The sequence below is a fragment of the Artemia franciscana genome, chromosome 7 (genome assembly GCF_032884065.1).
Source record: "Artemia franciscana chromosome 7, ASM3288406v1, whole genome shotgun sequence".
NCBI lineage: Eukaryota > Metazoa > Arthropoda > Branchiopoda > Anostraca > Artemiidae > Artemia > Artemia franciscana.
The window spans coordinates 33,715,599-33,737,273 of NC_088869.1; the positions used below are offsets into that span (position 1 = coordinate 33,715,599).

Sequence of the window (21,675 nt, forward strand, 5' to 3'; positions counted from 1 at the left end):
ACAGGAATTGCACTTTATGTTCATAGTTAGAGTTTGGTTTACATTTTTACAATTCATCCTAAGCCCCCCCCCTCCTGATGGTCTTCAATAGCCCTTAGCTATCCTACATAAAGAAACTAATTATAAAATGATGATGGAATTTGTATTTTATATTATGCAGTAAGCATCAATGAATCATCTTCCTTGTTTTTCCCATTTTATCCATTTTTGAGTCAGTTTTTATCAATTATAATATTAGTTTTCTACATAGCCTTAAGCCAGCCAATTTGTGACCATTAAAAGGAGAGGGGTTGGGGTGAATTGTCTAAAACAAACCAAACCTTGAAAATTAGCAATTTGTAATGCTTGTTTAATTTCAAGTATTTCATGCTTGTTCTAGCATGTCTCCTTCTGAACCTTTGTAACCCATTCTTAACCTTTGTATATTTAGACATACACTCAAGAAGAAGGATAATAGTCTAGGCTACTAGCCTAATCTTTGGAAAATAGCCTTTTTTGGTTGATTTGCAGTTTAGTCACTTCTGGGGGAAACCTGTTGATACAATAAAAGTAGCACTGTTAACAGTAAAATTCTAGTTGATTGACTTCTTGCTATCTTAGAAACGGGTAGGCTAGGAAAATGAAACTTTCAAGGATGGGTCTACAGGCTAAAGTATATCAGAAGAAGGTATTTTGAAGTACCTATCTCCACTCCTTCTCCCTTTAGAGGGCCCTGACCATTGATGACCTTCAAAAATATGTGTGTTATAAAAGTGAAATCTTGCAAAATAGATCTTCTGCTTGAATGAAGTACAACAAAATTGTTTTCAGCTTCATAACTTTGCTCAATCCCAATTTATAAGGTTTTAAAGATAGTCTATGCAAATATATTTCCTAAATTTTGAGAAAAAACATTGATATGTCTCAGAATTCTACTCAAATAACAGGAATTGCATTTTCAGAACTAAAGGCAGAGAAAAAGCAACTGGTAACTGAAAATTAAGGTAAAATGTTGTTTTGTCAAAATTTTGATAGGTATAGATCTGTCATGTTGGTAAATTTCAGGGCCCTCCAGAGGGAGAATGAGTAGTTTCAGCAAGGTTTCCAGAGGGAGAATGAGTGGTTCTGGCATTATATCCAGAAATGTCTATATATTTGATAGTCAGAGTTGCTTCTATTTAAACTGTATCCCAGCCACCCTCTTTGTTGCCTGAATATAGCCTAGGCTATATCCAAGAGCTTAAAGATTTTGTTGGTTTGCTTAATTTTTGTGGATATTTCTTATAAATAGTTGGTTGAATGAAAAAAAAGAACAACAAAAGAATCTCAAAACTTTTTATGTAGCCTAGGGCCATATTTAGCTGCATTTGGGGGGGGGGACATGTAATTGCAGAGCAGGGATTATTATATTTGAAAAAGCATATAAAGGGGAAATGAATGATATTTTTTTCCTATCTGATTTCTATCCTATAGCCATGTTTAAATGTACCAAGATTTGCCCACATTCCTTCTCCACCAAATCTAATCAGGGCCCACCACTCCCTCCCATGAAGTTCTGATATCCTTTAAATCCCTTTTTTGGTAAGTTTATTAATATTTGTATAACTTTGTAGCTAAACAACAAACATGCTACTTCATGTATCTTGTAACACTGATTCTAAATATACTAAATGCCTCCCTCACCAATGGGCCTTGGCCCCCATCTCCCAATGGGACCAAATATATCAAAAATATTGTTGATTTTGCTACTTTACATTGTTTTTTTTTGGCTTATTTCTTGTCAGCAATTAATTTGTAAATCCAAATAAAGACAGTCTAAAAAGAAAAGAATATCATCAAAGTTTAGTATGATAGCCTAGGGCTATGTCTATATCTGACCCCATTAGGAAGGGGGGGGGGCATATATGCAAAGGTAGCAATATTCATCTTTTGGTCAGTAAAATTAACTTAATATAAATAAATTCACCCTTTGGCATCATTCTTGTCTATGCCCTCTTCTGAGAGAGAGATTATAATAACAAAAAGTGTAACCATTTGTTTCCCTCATCAACAGTGTTTTCAGATATAAGGGTTGCTGCCATGACAATTGCTCCCCTCCCTTCCTAATGGGGTCAGATGTAACTATAGGCTATATTCAAATCTACAAGAAAACATATAATAGTTCTTACTCTGTAATATGCAGAGGCTTTCAATTAATCAGATTTTTGTCTTTCCTTCCTTTTTTATCTATTTTTAAATAAAATGTTTATCCAACTGTAATTTTTTTTACAGTGATGTTATGCAATGGACCAAGTTAAGAATAAAATGCCTCCTAAAAGCACATGCAATGATCCCCACAATGAAAAAGAGCAGATAAATATATTATTTAGGGCTATGTTAGCTGAGCCTCTATCTATGTGAGCTATGTTAGGCAAGGCCTCCCTTGCCTGTCTATGATGCCAGATTCTCATCAAGTTTTACATATTTTGTGCTGGGTGGATGGAACTTTCAGTACTGTATATACAGTCAGTTTTAGCCAACTGAATTGTTTTTGAGCTCCTGCTTCCGCTTATTTCCTAATTATAAGGCTTGGTAGATTTTTTGAGAATATGTCATAACTTTCAAAAAAAAAAATTTTTTCTTTGTATCTGGATAAATCCTGAAAACTACTGTGTCAAGGCCTATAGTTTAATAGAACTAATTTGGAAAAAAATAAAGATTCACAAAGTTAACACAGTTCCTGCCTTAACTTTTAGACCTGTTTTGTATAACCTTTAAATTTTCACAAAGAGGGAGTGGGGCGGGTGCAGTAAAGCTTGAAAATAACTTATACACAAATCTAAATGCTGGATCAATACTTGAAACCTTTATTCGCCTGACACATTAACTTTGGAAGTTGGAAAAAAGTCTACCTTCTTGGCTTTTACACTATGCAGTAGTATTTGAGTCATTCGTATAACTTGGTTATTTAAAAGTAATTTTCAAAATTAGACCAGTTTTCTGAATAAAAATATATACTAAGCCCACTGTTTATTGTTTAACGTTTGGAATATTAAATTATGTTGTAGTACCAGAGGATTGAACTTTGCTTGGTGAAGAAATTTTTTTTTAATATCTTGAAAAAAAAAAACTTTAATTTCATTATATTTTATTTCAATTTTTTTGCAGGTTTATACTGACAAATTTTTTATACTATTGACAATCAGTTTAAATTGTAATGTGTTTTTTAAAATATTCAGCACAATCATCTTCTGCAACATGTCTTGTAATTATTCAATGTATTGACAACTCATTCATATGAAAAACCTCTTCCAGAATTAAGGCTCTGAACAAAAATTTGCTATAGTCTTGACCTGTCCAGATTGTTTTTTCACACTGGAAAATGGTAGTATAGAATTTTCGTTTGTTTACTAAGTTAAGATAAAGGAATTTTGATAAGAGACAAATCTTAACACTTGCTTAAGATTACTTTCCATTTACGTTAATGTTTGCTTAATATCAGCTTAAACATAACTTTTTCCAAAACAAGTGGTTTTTCAAAGAAAAGTAAAGACCTACATTAAACTGTTCACAAGCAGAAATAAAATCATATAAAATCAATTCAAATTTGCAATGGACAGAAGTCATTAGCATTGAGTAAATGAGACCAAAAAACAAGTAGAAATTACAGCAGAATATTTGTCTACATCATCACAACAGAACCACTTATATGCTAAGGCTAATCAAGGTTTTCTAGTAAGAGTTGTGCTACCTGTCCCCTTTCCCCCTCTCAAAGCTTATAAACGGTCATTTAAATGTTATTTGGTTTCCATTAAAAACAATATACTTATAAACATAGACTGACTGTTTAATATATCATGATATTTATTCCTGGAAGCCTCAGCAATTTTGGATTTATTTTTTTCATGAAACAAGTTTTTTAAAAAAAGCAAAGAGCTCCATTAAGCCAAGAATGGGCAGAAATAAAGTCAAATAATCTTCCGAGTGTAAAACTACCACAAATCACTATTGATAAATAAATAAAGCTCAGCATGAGTTTTTGAGCCTGAAATAAAGTCAAGTAATCTTCCAAGTGTAAAACCACCATACATCACTTGATAAATAAATAAAACTCAGCATGAGTAGGGCTGATAACCCCCATGCCACCTCAAGACTAGAGCATAATTTGTGCTTTACTGAAAAAAAAGCAACCAAAAAACAAATGACCATGGATTGTCAGTTTAATTGACATATATTGATATTTATATCTTAAAGTTTTGATAATTTTTTATTTATGAAAGTAAGAGAAGTGGAAACATTTAAAACGTATTTTGTTTTCAGTAACGCGCTAATTGTGTTCTGGTATGGGGGTGAAGGCATGGGGGTTATCAGTCCCACCCATATTAATTTTTGCTCGTTTTGAATTTGACTCAGCTATTTATTGCAATTTCTGTTTTGAGTTTCATCTATTTATTGATAGGGATTTGTAATATTTTTACGCTTGGAAGATTATTTGACTTTATTTCCGATTATTCTTGGCTTTATGGAGCTCTTTACTTTTCTTTGAAAAGCTTGTGTTCTGGAAATAGTTTTTAAATTCATTTCTGCTCATTTTTTATTGACATGTAAATGTAAAATAATATTTTACATCTTTTCAGTTTTTTCTATAAGAATCCGTAGTATGGGTTGCTATTTGTATGTTGGAGAAACTTTTTCAACAATATTTAATCCCAGTACAAACAGTATTTTTTAATTTAATTTTATAGCTTCTGAAGTTGACCTGAAAAATAATACTTAATATAATTCCCAAAAGATTCTACCTATACTCTTTGACAACCTGGATGCACTTACACTCTTTTTATTTATTTAACTTTTGGCTTAACTTACAACCATTATCCCCAGACTCTGGGGGATTCTGTCCACCCCGAAGGCCTTATTATATGATCTTCGGACTATTTTTGAACAAATGACTATCTTAAAATTTTTATCAGATGCATTTCTGAAAATATAACGCAGGGAGGGGGAGCGGGTGCCCCCAATCACTTTGACCCTTAAAAAGGGAACTAGAACATATGATTTCCAATCCAATCAGCCCTCCTCCGGAGTTTATACGACCAACCTTTCGAGAAAAGCCTAATATGCTCTTGGGGCATAACTTACAACCCTTGCACTGAGGACTGTGGGGGGGGGGTGTTATTCTCAAAGACATAATTTCTAGACCTTTCAACTACGCTAAACAAAATGGTTATCTCAAAATATTGGTTAGATGTGTTTTGGGAATTGATGGCCATGGGGCCCTTTCAATTTGTGATCGAATGAGACTTTTCTGAAGTTTCTACGACAACAAATGACCATCACACAATTTCTATCACATGTATTTCAGGAAAATATCAGGTGTGTGTGTGTGTGGGGGCGGGAATCCGCACTCTGATCACTTTGAATCTTAAAATAAGTACTAGAGCTTCTGATTACCAATCCAATGAGCCCCCTTCCGGAGTTTACTCGACCACTCTTTCTTTAAAAACTTTGTTTGCCCCCAGGGCATAACATACAACCCTTGCCTTAAGGGCTGTGGGGGGGGGGGGGGTTAATCGTCAAAGTCATAATTTCTGGACATTGTGACTACTCTGAACAAAATAGCTATCTCAAAATTTTGATTGGGTGTGTTCGGGAAAATGGTAGGCATGATAGGGGGGCTAGCTACCCTCTAGTCAGTTTCTACTATAAAAAAGGGCACTAGCCCCTTCAATATCCAATGGAATGAGCCTTTATAGAAGTTTCTACGACTACAAATGACCATCTCAAAATTTCAATCAGATGCATTTCAGGAAAATACGAGGTGTGTGTAGGGGGGGGGGGAGTATTCGCCCTTCGATCACTTTGAATCTTAAAAAGATTACTAGAACTTCTGACTGCCAATCCAATAATTTCCCTCTGAAGTTTATACGACCATCGTTTCTATAAAAACGTTATATGCCCCCAAAACATAACTTACAACCGTTGTCCTGAGTGCTGTGGGGGGGGGGGTTGGCATCCTCAAAGACAAAATTTCTGGGACTTTTAACTACACTAAACAAAATGGCTACCTCACAATTTTGATTGTATGTGTTCGGGGAAATCGTGGGCGTGGTAGGGGGATTGTTGCCCTCTAGTCACTTTCAATCCGGTAAAAGAATTGAAAAATTACATAATTTTTCTCTTGTATAGCGCTAAAGCCTCTCTTATCGTTTTATAACCTTGAATATGAGCTAATATTGGTTTACAATTTTCAAACAGTTCGTGGTTACCGAAAATAGTAACCGAAACTCTAAAAACGGAATTTTGATACCAATAGTCACATCAAAAGAATCGCATTTTAATGTTGATTTTAAATATTTGTATCGACCCGACTCGATCGTATCGTATCGTTCTAGTGCCCTTTTAAGTGACCAAAAAATTGGAGGGCACCTATCCCCCCTTCCACGCTCGTTTTTTCCCAAAGTCACCGGATCAAGATTCTGAGATAGCCATTTTATTGAGTATAGTCGTAAAACCTAATAACTATGTTTTTGGGGACGATTTACTCCCCCACAGTTTCCGTGGGAGGGGTTTCAAGTTACAAACTTTAACCAATGTTTAGAGTCTTGGCTGAACTTTTCGTTAAGAAGTAATGATGCCAAGGCTATTTTAAAAAAATGGATTTTTAACTGAGAATTTTTATTGTAAGTGTTTTATTGTTTTTTATTTTTTCTTTGCTGAAGACGGCCCTTAGATATAGGGCCGAAATATTCAAATAGGTTTTGTTGATTCACTGTCTTGGGAAAAAAGTCCTCATTATTCTCGCTTTTGTTGTTATACCAATGTTTACATATAGTAACGATTATTGGGAAGTGTCCAGGCGTTTTCAGGGGGATTTTTTTGCTGGGGGAGGGGTTGAGGGGAGGGAGATACGTGGGGGGATCTTTCCATGGAGGAATTTGTCATGGGGACTTTCGACTGAAAGTAAGGAGCAGCAATAAAACTTAAAAGGAACAGAAATTATTACGCATATGAGGGGTTCACCTTTTCCTTATACCTCGCTCTTTACGCTAAAGTATTTTTATGGCACTTGGTATTTACCAAGTGACATATAGTGACAGCAAATTCTGTTGGTTTGTGTCTGTCTGTCTGTCCCGGTTTTGCTAGTTTAGGCACTTCAAGATAAGCTAGGACAAAGTTTAACTCTTTCTCTCAACTCTACTTTTAAAACAGTAAACAATTTTAGTGTAAAGAGCGGGGCGTTGAGAAGGGAATAATCCCTTTCATATACGGAGTAATTTCTGTTCGTTTTAAATTATAATGTCGCTCCTTACTTTCTGTTAAAAAAAAATTCTTTTTTTTTATTTACTTTATATAAGAATCATATTGCATTATATTTTGTTTAAACTGTTATTTAGAAAAATATATTTTGAGCTCATTTTATTAAGAAGTGTTTTGATTTGTTACCTTTTACTCTGTAACTGCCTGTACCTTCAGAAGCCAAAACGGGAACAAGAAAGAGCCGCCAATCTTCCTGTCTGCTTTATTAGTTCAAAAATAAAACTAGACATGAGAAATCAATCCAGTTGAAGCTCTCTTTTTTCTAAAACCTTGATTGAGGTGTCTTCATGGCCTAGAATTTTGAACAAATCAATATAAAAGAAGAATATTTCGCACTAAGAATCAATACAGTCATATTTATCTTCAAAATCTGTTGTCCTTGATAATATACTCTTGGCCCCGCGTTAAACTTTAAAATCTATTGATTCCCCTTTCTAATATCCTATCAAAGTTTCAGCTGGGTCCCTTAAGCTGCTAATGTATATCTTTAGCCGTACCGTACCTAAAATGGCTGTTATGCCTTTTTGACAAGCAGGATGCACATAGTGTCTTTTTGTTTATTTGAACACTCTCTGAAAGTTTCAACTTAATACCCTTCGCTGTTCTTGAGATATTGCAGGTAGGCCTACACCCTTTTGACAACCTGAATGAATATACAGTCTCTTCGTTTAGTTTAACACGTCCCAAAAGTTTTAACTTAGTACCCTTAGCTATTCCTGAGATATTGGAGATATCTTTTGTAAATTTGGATCTGCATACTATCTTTTGGTTTAGGTCAACTTTCCATGAAATTTTCGGCTTAACACCCTTAGCTTTCTTCGAGATGTTGCAAATTCGCTCTTTTGACAACCTGGATGTACATAAAGTCTTTTGACTTAGTTCATTACACCCTTTGCTGTTCTTGATGTATTGCAGATACGCTCTTTTGAAAACCTGGATGTCAATTGTGTTTTTTGATTTAGTTTAACCTCCCCCTCAACATTCCTTGAAAGTTTCACCGTGAGGTCCTTTACCGTTTCTAAAATGTTGCAGGTACGCCCTTTTGACAGCATGGATGTACATCGTGTCTTTTGATTTATACAAATAAAGAAGATAGAATAATAAGGGCTCTTTTTTTCCCAAGACAGTGAACAAACAAAACCTATTTGAATATTTCGGCCCTATATCTAAGGGCCGTTGTGGTCCTCGTCATTATATTTTGATTTAGTACAGCAGCTTCGTCAGCATGCCATGAAAGTTTTAACTTAGTACCCTTAGCCACTTCTGAGATTTTGGCAACCTGAATTCACATAGGGTCTTTTGATTTAGTTTGATATTCCCCTCTATATTCTCTGAAAATTTCACCTAAACACTCTTAGCTATTCTTGAAATATTGCACATACGTTCTTTTGAGAACTTGAATTCACATAGCGTGTTTTTGATTTAGTTCAGAATCCATCACACTATGCCCTAAAAGGTTCAGCTTAATGCCCTTAGCTACTCTTGTGATATTGCACATATGCCCTTTTGTCAACTTGGATGCACATTGTATCTTTTGACGTAGTTCAACATGCCAGGAAAGTTTCAACTTAATATTCTTAGCTGTTCCTAAAATATTGCAGGTACGCCCTTTTTGACAACCTGTATGTACATGGTGCTTTTTGTTGGAGTTCAATCTTACCTGACAGTTTCATCTTTACACCCTTGGCCTTTTCGGACACCCAGGATGAAACGTGCCCCCTTTCCCAGTAATAATACCATTAAGTAACCGAGGTCAACTTGCATAATTTATATTCTTGCCCCTGGGACTGGGGTGGTCATGTTGTTCATATCTCAAAATTTTGATCGGATGTCTTTTGGGGTTACGAAGTGGCGAGTAGCTAAAAAGGCATGGGAAGGGGGCTGGTTGCCTTCCAACCACTTTCGACTCTTTAAAAGGGCACTTTCCAAAAATTTTCAATTTTCAACTAAATAAGTTTCTCCAAAGTTTCTATGACCACTCCTTCCATACGGAGTGGCCTAGACAAAAGAGAATGGCCATTTCTTCTGCAGCGGTAGTGCGCTGCTCATGATGAAGGATAATATTAGACATCGATGTTTTAACTTATATCGGTCATTATCAGCATAATTTAAGAAAGACTGCCACAATTTCAAGGTAGTTAATTTTGATAAAATTTGTCAAAGTGTTGGGTTTTGGGATTTGTCATAATACAATTTATTCTAATATATAAGGAAACTCCGAAAAGTTTATTATTGATTTTTGAAATGATGATACATAAAACATTTCAAAATCTAGGGAGAGGACATTAAAAAAAAATGGAAATGTAAACTTAAGGTCGGCAAATCTCTCCTGTCCCTCGCTGATTTGCACCCTGCTAGTTTACAGGGCATTTAAGTTTGTATGTAGACCAGAGTATAAGGGTTCAATCTTGTAGTACAAATTTCAGCTTCTTTTAGCTGTCTAATGTACCTTAAATTACGCTTACGCATCGATTTCCAATGAAAACCCATTTAAGTGGCCCCTTGACTCCTCCAAAACTCTCTCTATCCCACACAGCACAGTGAACTTCAGGTCAAAGCTTGGATCTACGAAAATAAACATGTATAAAAATATAAAACCTTTTTGTATCGTTACTTAAGCCCGTGATTAAGTGAACTGATTGAACTCGAAAATCCCATGTTAAAATTGAACATCTATGTTTAAAAAGTTCTCAAAAAGTACTTGGCGGAAGATACCGCTTTTAATATCAGGGCGTAACTTCTTGAAGATGCTACAAAATATTTGCTAGGATTTTGCTCTATTTCCTTTAATTGCTTAGAAATCTTAGAAAATGTCTAGCTCTTTTTCACAAGTGTGCTCTATGAAGGATGTTGCTTTTAGAACAAAATTGGTACTATCATGAGCAGAAGACAATAGCCTGTAAGATGATTGCAACCATTTTTCGATGTATTTTCCTGTTTTCGAACAGTCCCATGGAATATTTTCAGCTACCTGAAATTTTTACAAGTTTTTTGCCAGGAAGAATCGTTTCAGATCGCCGATAACACCCCTGGAGACCAGATTGACAAGCTGGGTTAATTAACCTGCAATTTCCGCCAATGAATAAGTGCTATTTGAAGGGTTTTTTAAAATCGACGGTCTCTAGAGATTTAGAGACAGAAGGCTACCCTAACTTCAATATTGAACCTCAATGTTTTCAAGTTCACTGAATCACGTCCTTAATGTGGTCATAAGAAATTGATTGCAAGATTTGCAAAAGGCGAATGATATATATTGTAGCTAAAGTTTAAATATTTATATCAATTCTATTAAAGGTTTTTTAAGTATGAAGAGGGAGAAGTGACTACAAGAATTGCCTAAGACTAAAAAAAAGTAAAATAAATTTTCATCTCTAAATATATTGAAGACTAAATAAATAAGTTTTTTTCGATATTGTGAGAATGGAAGGTCTTAAACTAAATATAAGAGCCTAGGGATGTCATGACTTTTATTATCTATTTATAGAAAATTTTTATTCCTGACCCCTCTGCGCTTCCTTTGTTGTCTTAAAATTTCAATTTTTCTTAGTGGCAAGACAAAAAATGTTGATAATTTTATTACATAATGGATATATGTGTATTAAAAAGATTAACGCTTCTCTCGTTTCCACCTTACTAGAGAAATAGCTTGCTTTAAAAAAATGACCAGCTAAACTTTCTCTTTTTCTCTAAAGGGGACAAGTTTTCCAAGCCAAATTTCTAAGGTGAATGTCTATAGGGCGGTGGTTCCGTCATCCTCTAGCTATTAATCAATATATTCTGGGATGTGGCTGGTGCCAATGTTTCAGCTCAGTACTGTTCTCCTTCTCTCTAAGAGAAACAGGATTCTCATGAATGCTTGTTATGTGAAGTGGTTTGAGCGTCGGTAATTTATCTGTGATGAATTGATAGGATTTGTTTTATGTCTTGTCCTCCTTTTGTGGTCTTCTGCCTGCTTGTGTTGCCGTTGAAGAAGCCATTTAAAAGGTAAATCGCTTTATGGTAGTGTAACTCAACCACATTTCAGCGACAACCACTTTAGACTAAGAAACTAGTTGTGAATCATGTTCTTATTTCTTGTCGGGTTCGATGTGTGGTCGGTGAAATTCTCATCATGTTTCACTAAAGTGAACAAAGATAATGAAAACTGCAGCTTGTGAAAACTTGTATTTGAAAAGATATTGAAAGATTATTGGATTGAAAGATATGGCGAAATGAATTATTTAAAGCTTTTAAACCATTAAATTGAAATAAATAGAGCAATTCAAAATTGAAATAAACCATTCAGGTTAAAACAAATTGCGATGGCAAAACGGAATAAATGGCATTAGGTTACATAACTGATGAAATGAAGAGGGAAGTGAAATAAAAGTGAAAGGTGAAATTTATGGACGTCTTCCTGATTGGTTTTTTGATCATAAACTAAACTTATGAAGTTCATTATAGTTCTCTTGCTTGTAGATCCCAAGATATCAAGAAGGTTCCTGTTGTTGTAAATAAGGGCATTGGGTTAGATAGTACCTGACTCTCAAGTTTTCACAGAAAAAGTTGCTGCCTTGGGCAATATTTTCAATTTTGCGGTGTCCATTTTGACCAGTCGTTATCACATTTTTCACCCTGGTACTTGTGTGATATAGCGCCGACCTAATATTCTCTATCTAAGTAGAACCTATTTCTCTGACGCTCAATCCTAATGAAAAATAGCCTACCCAAGCATAATAAAAACATAATACTTAGGAACAAATTTTGGCTATATATTTGCACATTAGGGGAGGATGGGGGTAAAGTATAGCAGGTATAGCTTGCCTAATGTGTTAGATACAATTATTCTGTACATTATGAAGTAAGAATTGTTTTCTAACTTCACACTTTCTAAATTTTTTACCCCTCCCCCTATTGTGCAAATATGTAGCCCAAATTATATATTTACCATCTATTCTGTCACTTTTCTTTGTCTCGTCTTACGCTAAGCCGAAAGAAACTAACGAAAAAACGATTCTACAATGCGTCAATGGATGAACAACTTGCGGGGTCGGGGCTATATCATACAAGTACCTTTGTCCTTTTTCGTCCCTCATTTTCAATGGCCGATGCTGTTGTTTAAAAAATTGCATAAATATCCGATAAAAGTTAATTTTTTTCCAAACTCATTAATTATTTGGTAAAATAAATGAAGTTTCTAAAATAGGCAACTAATTTGTCGGGCGAAGTAAGCATCACTTCTATTTGAACATCGTGGAAGAGGTGTAATAATATCCGCTGCTACACTATTATATGGTCCACACTCGAGAAGTGAAGGCTAGTGAAGGCTAATGAAATAAAGCAAAATATGGTGAAAATACAATACAGAAGTAACAAAATTATGAAAACTACAACCCAAAAAATATGGTAAGGGAGGCTGCACAGAACGTAATATATTAAATACCTAACCGACCAAAACCACCAACTAAATATTTAAATAAAATATACCTGCAATGTAGTTTTCCACCGAGCCGAAGTTAATTGTTGGGTATAAAGACCGTGAAAACTGGTTATTGTCTCATCTTCGCGATCCAAATTCTCGAGTGTATACCGTATAGTACAGAAGTACCTATTGTCCTTCTCATTACTTCAAATCGGGCAAGTGTATGATCGTTTTTTTGGACCAGATCCGGATCAAATAGGAAACGAGGGGATGTCTACTTTCCACCACCTAGTGCACATCTTCAAGAGCCACTCATTCCAACAAACATGACTAGCTAACGCTACGCGTTGCTTCTTTTTGCCACGGATGGAACTCTTTATGCCACGCATCTCACTCTTTCGCCACATGCGGTCTATGCCACCTAATGTTCACAATTCTTGAAAGTGAGCTATAGCTCTGTAAGAAATTGTCTAAACTTGAGCAACGGAAATGTATACATGGCAGGGTAGGACCTTTGGGCCTGTGCATATTAGCCTACTCAATGTCTCAAGATATTACTTTGTTAGTATCCTATGTCTAGTACTTAATTTGTCCGTGTTATTTTCGGGACACGACCACCTTCTTTAAGTCAGAGTTTCCCTTACCTACAGGTCCCCCCCCTTGCCTACGTGTTTCCATTGGCAATTGAACATCTCTTAATTAGTAAGAACAAGGATGTATTTTAGAGGTGGCTAAATTTTGTCAAATAGGCAAATTGAAGCAGCCGACAAAACCAAACCGGTTTCATCAAAACGATGAAAATAAGAGGAATCTAATGGAAGTGCAAGCCTAAAGGCCTACCTTTAAACTAAAACCTCCTACCTTTCTGTACAAGCGAAGCCATCAATTTTTTATTTATTTTTTGTTTTTAATGAGGTATAGTTGGAATATAGTTCCTGAGATTTCCATCTCAATAAATTTTTTGAAACAGATAACGATCCGCAGTGTTTACGCTTGCTTAAATGCTATTACCTAATCGGAAATTTTAGCCTCCCATCTCCCCCTAAACTTGGCTCCTAAAATTTGAAGGCCCAAGGTGCCGAGCACAGCTCACGAGGGCCGATATATATATATATATATATATATATATATATATATATATATATATATATATATATATATATATATATATATATATATATATATATATATATATATATATATATATATATATATATTCCTTGCAATTTATGGGGAGTCGAGGTGAACGGCAGTCCTCTTATATATTTATTAAATTTTGCTCGATTTGAGTTTTATTGGCACTAACTCAATTATCATTTTTTTTTAATAAAAATAGGGTAACATTTATGCTTGTTGGAATTATAAATACAGTTAGCATGCAACTTACGACGGATGATGTAGTTCTTCTGGCCAGCCACAAATAACATTGAATGTTCCCTATTAGATATCCGGTTCTGCAAGCTTTGGTCAAGAGCTTTGCCAATTTTTGTCAAAGTTGTGAATTCTATTCTTGAATAAGTTGCTGCAATAAGCTACAACATAAATCGCCGTATTTATCAAGTTAACAACGTATAAGAAGAAAAAAAAGGTATGAGAAGGAAAAAAAAAATAAAGAAGCAGAGTATTTTTTCCCGCTCGTATCCAGGAGAAGAAGCTTCGAGTGCGAACCCCCTAAAAATCCTGAGATTCCTATATTATTGTGGTTTTATTCCCACCAGATGTCGAAAAAATACATCCTCTTTCTACATTTTCATGAATTGACGCTACCGGCTACCGCCCCCTTAAACCACCTAAAGGCTATCATTTATTCATTTGCAAATCCGAAATTTTGCTTCAATAAACTAAACAGATCGCTTCAAAAAATATCTATCTTCGTTTTTGAATTTTTGTCTTAGTGTCAATTTTCTGCACTATTGAAATAGAATCAAAGGCGAAGGTTTTGACGGAAAAAATAATTTTAAAATAGTAATTTTATATTGAAAGTCATAATCGTATCATTCTAAGAATTTTGTTTCTTACTACTTTGATCAGTATTGTGGTTTTCTTTGTTTTTATTTCTGCTGTTGACATACAAAAACAACTATTCGAAATACGAATCATCCGTAGTAAAGCGCAAACAATCTTTAGAGTGTTTAAGGGGGCAGTAGCCTCATTCCTATCTGTGAATGAATAAAAAACACAAATTTTTTTTTAATTGAAAGTAAGGAGCAACATTCAAATTTAAAACGAACTGAAATTATTCCGTGTATGAGGGGGGTGGAGGCTGCACCATTCTCAACTTTAGCCCTTTACACTAAAATCTTAAAGTTCTCTAAGAATACTTCTCATTTAAATTCAACAGCCCCTGAGATTCAGCAGTATTTCTTAAAGAAATGTGACAAAGAGTCAAACTTCAGCGTAAAGGGTGAGGTTTGAGGGTGGGGCATATCCCTTCATGTACGGAATACTTTATGTTCGTTTGAAGTTTTAATGTTGCTCCTTACACTCAGTTGAAAACAAAACTTGTTTTATTTATATAGTTTTTTTTTACCGTTTTTCAAATCAGACAAGAAATCTCCTTCCCTTCCCCCACGTAAAATTTCCTCTGGAAAATCTTCCCGTGGAAAATCTCCTTCCCCCAAGCAAATCTCCTCTCCATGCCCCCTATTTTTTTTTGTATATTTCCAATACCAAATTCTATACGTTAACAGTGGGCAAATTGCGTAACTTTCAGTCCGTTCCCCAGGAACTTGAGTGGTCAATGGTATCGGAAAATGCGTAGTTATTTCTACTATGCTGTATCATCTGGTTATCCCAAAATTTGGTTGAATGTCTTAGGGGAAAATGGAGTGGGGTAATAGGAATAGTTGCCCTTCAGTTCTTTTAGTCACTTAAAAAGAGCACTAGAACTTTCGATTCCCGTTGCAATGATCCAACTTTCGATCTTCTAAGGCCATTGATTCAATACAATCACCTCTGAGAAAAAAAAAAAAAAAAAACAACTAACAAACAAAACACGCTTCAGCGATCTTTTTTCTGGCGAAAACTACTAAACTCCGCATTTTGTAGATGAGAGCTTGAAACCTCTACAGTGGGGTTCTCTGATATGCTGAATCTGATGGTTCGATTTTAATTAAGATGTATTTAATTTTGGGGACGTTTCCTCCTTTTTTGAAAACCAGGCATTCTGTTTTTTAGACTTTTGGTTACTATTGGGTCGTGTCACTCCTTACTTACTGTTCGTTACCATGCACCTTTTCATAATTTCTGTTGCTTTTAGATCTAGTTTAATTATTCATTTTAATTTCTGCACTTTTCCGGTTTCAGTTGTTCATTCATAATGATTCCTATCCGTTTCAAGTTTCACTTATTATATCACTTCATTCGATTTGCTATTTTAGGGTCAAACGATTGATTAAATTACAAAAAAGGGGGAAATGGCCCCCTAGATGCTACTTTAACCAAGATGAATAGTTTTTTCATCTCCGCCCCGTACAGCATTACTCCCTTTCGGCCGTAGTACAAATATTGAGAATGTAATCCTTTTTGGGTAAAGCTAGCGTTTGTTGACTACAGAGTCGATGTAAATATAAAATAAGTGTACAGACGAAATAAGAATTTGGTTAAAGGCTGGAGGGGGGGGGGGTCTCTTGGTAAATGTGGAAATGTGGTCCACATAAATGTTGGCCCAATAGTAAAACATTATCTTGGGGAGGCAGTAATAAAAAATAATTTATTTCAATAAAAAGAGCCCAAAAATTAAAGAAAATTTAGGTTTCCAGGGGGTGGGAGGCTGTACTTTCAGTCCACTATACATGCGTCCCCGAGAGATTGTACCATCATATGACATTGCTTTAGATATTTTTATGATTATTCGGTAAATTTAGGAATATGCATTTTTTTGAATTTAGACTATGTAGAGCACTTGTTGATTAAAACGATTGTCAATTCATGCGTCGATGGCCCGAGAGAGCGGAGATAGGTAACCAAAATGGGTTTTGGCTAGTGAGCCGTTATATCTTATTAAATGTTATTTGCCCCATTTATCAAAATATGCCAAGGAAAAGGAGTCTTTTCTGCAGATACTAGGATGCTATTTTTTTTTTTATTTCTTTATATAATAGAAATAGGAAGTATAAACAAGGCTATTCATTTCTGTGATGACTTTTGGTATTTAATTGAAGGCAATGAATAAACTATTTTGAAAAACCCCGATGGACTGTTATGACTATGGTATGAAACACAACACGCACCTTCTTTGCGCACAGGTGAGACAGGTTGTTGCTATAGGTTTGTTTCTTAAACTGCTTGCCAATATTCAACTATTCAAATCTATATCGTAAATCTAACTTCGCGCGTTCTTTTTTTCTCTAAAAAGCTTCTAGCCTTGCTTAAGTGGGGCAGTTTTCATGATTTAATAGATTTTTCAATAAAAAAAATATGCCACAACGGGTGAAGCCGTGTTTATATTTTTGTCGGAATACAGATCACAGATGCGTGTTTATTTATTTATTTTTTCTTTCCCAGGGGTGATCGTATCGACCCAGTAGTCCTAGAATGTCACAAGAGGGCTCATTCTAACGGGAATTAAAACTTCTAGTGCCTCTTTTAAATGACCAAAAAATTGGAGGCCACCTAGGCCTCCTCCCACGCTCTTTTCCTAAAGTCACTGGATCAAAATTTTGAGATAGCCATTTTGTTCGGCATAGTCGAAAAACCTAATAGTTATGTTTTTCGGAATGACTTAATCCCCCACAGTCCCCGGGGGAGGGGCTGCAAGTTACAAACTTTGACCTTTGTTTACATATAATAATGGTTATTGGGACGAGTACAGACGTTTTCAGAGGGACTTTTTCACGTTAAAGGGGGGTCGGGGGAGGAGGTTACGTGGGAGGATCTTTCCATCGAGGAATTTATCATGAAGGAAGAAAATTTCCATGAAGGGGCTGCAGGATTTTCTAGCATTGTTTAAAAAGAAATGAGAAAATCTATAAAAAAAAAGTTTTTTTTTTTAGGTGAAAGTAAGGAGCAGCATTAGAACCTAAAATGAACAGAAATTATTGTGTATATAAGGAGGGTCCTCTCCTCCACAATGCCTCACTCTATACGCTAAAGTATTTTTTGTAATTTCAGCTATTTATTCTACGGCCTTTGTGATTCAGGGATCATTCTTAAAGAATTGGGACCAAATCGAAGCTATAGTGTAAAGAGCGAGGTATTGATGAGAGGGAAAACCCCCTCTTATACGTAATAAAAATATACAAATATAGAATTTTGTTACGTAAGTTAATTTGCAAGTTACGTATATTTATTACTAATAAAAAACTATGAGAAAGCCATTTAGCAAAAAAAGTTAATATGCAAATTTAATTTTAATTATTCCTATAAGGTGAGCCAAAATCAAAACATGAATTAATTAAAAAACGTTCAGAAATTAAATAAAAAAACAATTCTTTCAACTGCAAGTAAGGAGCGACATTAAAGCTTAAAACGAACAGAAATTATTCCGTATATGAAAGGGGTTGTCCCCTCCTCAACGCCTCTTTACGCTAAGGTTTTTTAGTGCTTTAAAAAGTAGGGTTTTGAGAAACAGTCAAAGTTTAGCTTATAGAGCGAGGTGTTGAGGAGGGGACAACCCCTTTCATATACGGAATAATTTCTGTTCGTTTTTAGTTTTAATGTCGCTCCTTACTTGCAGTTTTTTTTTATTTAATTCGCGTAGAAAGAGTAAGAGTCGTAAGGTGTGTATTAACACCGGTTTCTTTGAAAAGTTGCAGATAAAATTTAATCATTTAGAAAATAGCGCTCTCGAGTAACGTGTTGCATATTTTTATGCCACATATAAGGTTAACTGTACTTTTGTATTATTCAGAACACACTCGATATGTGAAGTTAGGTTCTTTCGTGAAACAAACTACGATGCAGGTACATTTTAATTAAATATTTGGTGCTTGTTCATTATTCAAAACTCACTCAAGAATTTTGCTGAGAAAATCCGATTTCTTAGCCACAAAGACAAAACTCAATATATCAATTTTGCTGAGAAAATCCGGTTACATAGCCACAAAGACAAAACTCAATTTAGCTTGCTATGCATAGTGATAGAAGATAGTGTCTGAACATGGATTTTGAAATGAAGATTTGGGATTTGCCAAAGACTGAAAAAGAGGCAATTATATTTTCCCAGGATAAGGGGTTGTTGCCCACAACAAAACAGTGCGTCAATGGACACAGCATGACTTTATCAAATAACTAACTTAACCTAACCTAGCCACCTCTATATATTACATATTTAATTAAAATGTACCTGCATCGTAGTTTGTTTCGCGAAAGAACCTAGCTTCCCTTATAGAGTATGTTCTGAATAATACACAAGTACCAGGTTAACTCTTATTGTATTAAAAAAAACAAGTTTTTTCAACTGAAAGTAAGGAGCGACATTGAAACTTAAAACGAACAGAAATTACTTCGTATATGAAAGGGGCTGCTTCCTCATCAACGCCCCGCTCTTTACGCTAAAGTTTGACTCTTTCTCTCAACTCTTCTTTTTAAAACAGTAAAAAACTTTAGCGTAAAGAGCAGGGCGTTGATGAGGAAGCATCCCCTTTCATATACGAAGTAATTTCTGTTCGTTTTAAGTTTTAATGTCGCTCCTTACTTTCAGTTGAAAAAACTTTTTATTAAATTTTTATTAAATTTCTTTTTATTAAACGTTTTTTTATTCAATTTCTGAACGTTTTTGAATCAATGCATATTTTGATTTTGGCTCTCTGCAGAGAAATAATTAAAACGAAATTTGCATTTTTTTTTTTTTGGCTAAATGACTTTCTCATAATTTTGATCGAATGATTTTGAGAAAAAAAGAGCGGGAGAGGAGGCATAGTTGCCCTCCAATTTTTTGGTTAATTAAAAAGGCAAATAGAACTTTTAATTTTTTACGAATCTTTTTATTAGTAAAAGATATACGTAACTTATAAACTAGCTTACGTAAAGAATTTTTCTCATGTTTTTATTACACATATGAGAGGGCTCGCCCCCTCGTCAGTACCTCTCTCTTTACACTAAATCTTAAATTCTGTCCCAATTCATTAAGAATGACCCCTGAATCACAAAAGCCGTAGAATAAATAGTTGACATTACTAAAAATACTTTAGCGTAAAGAGCGAGGTATTAGGAGGAGGTGAGCCCCTCATATGGGTAATAATTTCTGTTCGTTTTAAGTGTTAACGCTGCTCCTTACTTCCAGCTGAAAAAACTTTTTCATATTTATTTTTTCATTGTTTTTTTTTAAATAATGCTAGTAAATCCTGCGCTCTATTCATGGAAATTTTCTTCCCCCATGACCAATTCCTCGATGGAAAGTTCCCCCAGTATATCCCCCTCTTCTCAACCCCTCCCCCAACCAATAAATCCTCCTGAAAACACCTGTACACTTCCCAATAACCATTACTATATGTAAGCACTGGTCAAAGTTTGTAACTTGTAGCCCCTCCAACGGGGACTGTGGAGGAGTAAGTCGTCTCCAAAGACATAGCTATAAGATTTTTCGACTACGCTGAATAAAATGGCTATCTCAGAATTTTTATCCGTTGACTTTGGGAAAATAATGAGCGTGGGAGGGGGCCTAGGTGCCCTCCAATTTTTTTGGTCTCTTAAAAAGGGCACTAGAACTTTTCATTTCCGTTAGAATGAGCCCTCTCGCAACATTCTAGGACAACTGGGTCGATACGATCACCCCTGGGAAAAAGAAAAGAAAAAAAACAACAAACAAATAAACACGCATCCGTGATCTGCCTTCTGGCAAAAAATACAAAATTCCACATTTTTGTAGATAGGAGCTTGAAGCTTCTACAGTAGGTTTCTCTGATACGCTGAATCTGATGGCGTAATTTTCGTTAAGATTCAATGACTTTTAGGGGTGTTTCCCCCTATTTTCTAAAATAACACAAATTTTCTCAGGCTCGTAACTTTTTGTGCGTAAGACTAAACTTGATGAAACTTATATATTCAAAATCAGCATTAAAATGCGATCCTTTTGATGTAGCTATTGGTATTAAAATTCCATTTTTTTTAGAGTTTTGGTTTCTATGGAGCAGGGTCGCTCCTTACTACAGTTCGTTACCACGAACTGTTTGATAAAGAAATGTTGCACAACTTGCGCAGCTTATAATTGGGTTTGCGTTCCTTAATTCCTTACACAGACATTCATCAAAATCATGTACTCCACTTATTCCAAAAGAGTTAGTTTTTTTCTTTGGGCTATTAGAAAAGTCCTTTATCAGACATATGCACATGGGATGGGGAAGAAATTTGTCAAAGTGGCTAAAACATGCATAGTTTATCAAAATAGTGACAGACAAAACAATATCTCAGTTCAAACGTATAGCGTCTGTCTCTTATTTAAACAATGGCTTTATGACATACTTCTATATTTTAAAGAAAGTTGCCGAGCCAGGCAAAATAGATAAAACATCAATTCCTGAAAATGTCTGAGTTTGATTCACCCAACTCAACTTTTTAGTTCTGTATGTAATTAAAAATGGGTACTTATTTGTTATAGCGACCCCACTCAAGAGTTACGCTATGTAAAACTCGAGGTCAAACCGGTTTCATATGTCTGTATTAAGAGACAATCAGCTTCCGTGGAAAAAAAAATGGCGAGTGACAGAACGCATTAGACTTAGGCCTACATAATTTGGACTATATATTTGTACATTTGGGGACTGGAGGGTGGGTTAAAGTATTTGTATAGCGTGAAGTTAGAAAACAATTCTCACTTGATAATATGCAGAATAATTGTAGCTAATGCATTTTCCATGCAGACCGCTATATTTTACCCTTACCCCCCCCTAATATGCAAATATATAGCCCAAACTTGTTTGTAAAGTATTGTATCTTCATCATGTTTTGGTAAATATCACAAGGATTAACCTAACTTCACTTCTTGAGTCGGGCTGCTATTACATATTAGTACCAAAAGATGTTTGTCTGGAAATGTTTTTTATTTATTTTATCAGAGA

At 35.1% G+C, this 21,675-nt stretch overlaps 1 protein-coding gene across 10 annotated transcripts in view; it reads left to right on the forward strand.

Annotated features, from left to right (window-relative positions):
• Positions 1-21,675, forward strand: part of LOC136029188 (spectrin beta chain-like) — a 134,010-nt gene that overhangs the window by 733 nt on the left and 111,602 nt on the right. For 4 of the 10 annotated variants that reach the window (XM_065707322.1, XM_065707315.1, XM_065707319.1 and 1 more), the window contains exon 1: positions 11,085-11,259. The exons of the other annotated variants lie outside the window; for them this stretch is intronic. The gene's annotated coding sequence lies outside the window, so the exon portion shown is untranslated. Of the gene's footprint in view, positions 1-11,084; positions 11,260-21,675 lie in introns of those variants that run through there. 10 annotated transcript variants of the gene reach the window in all.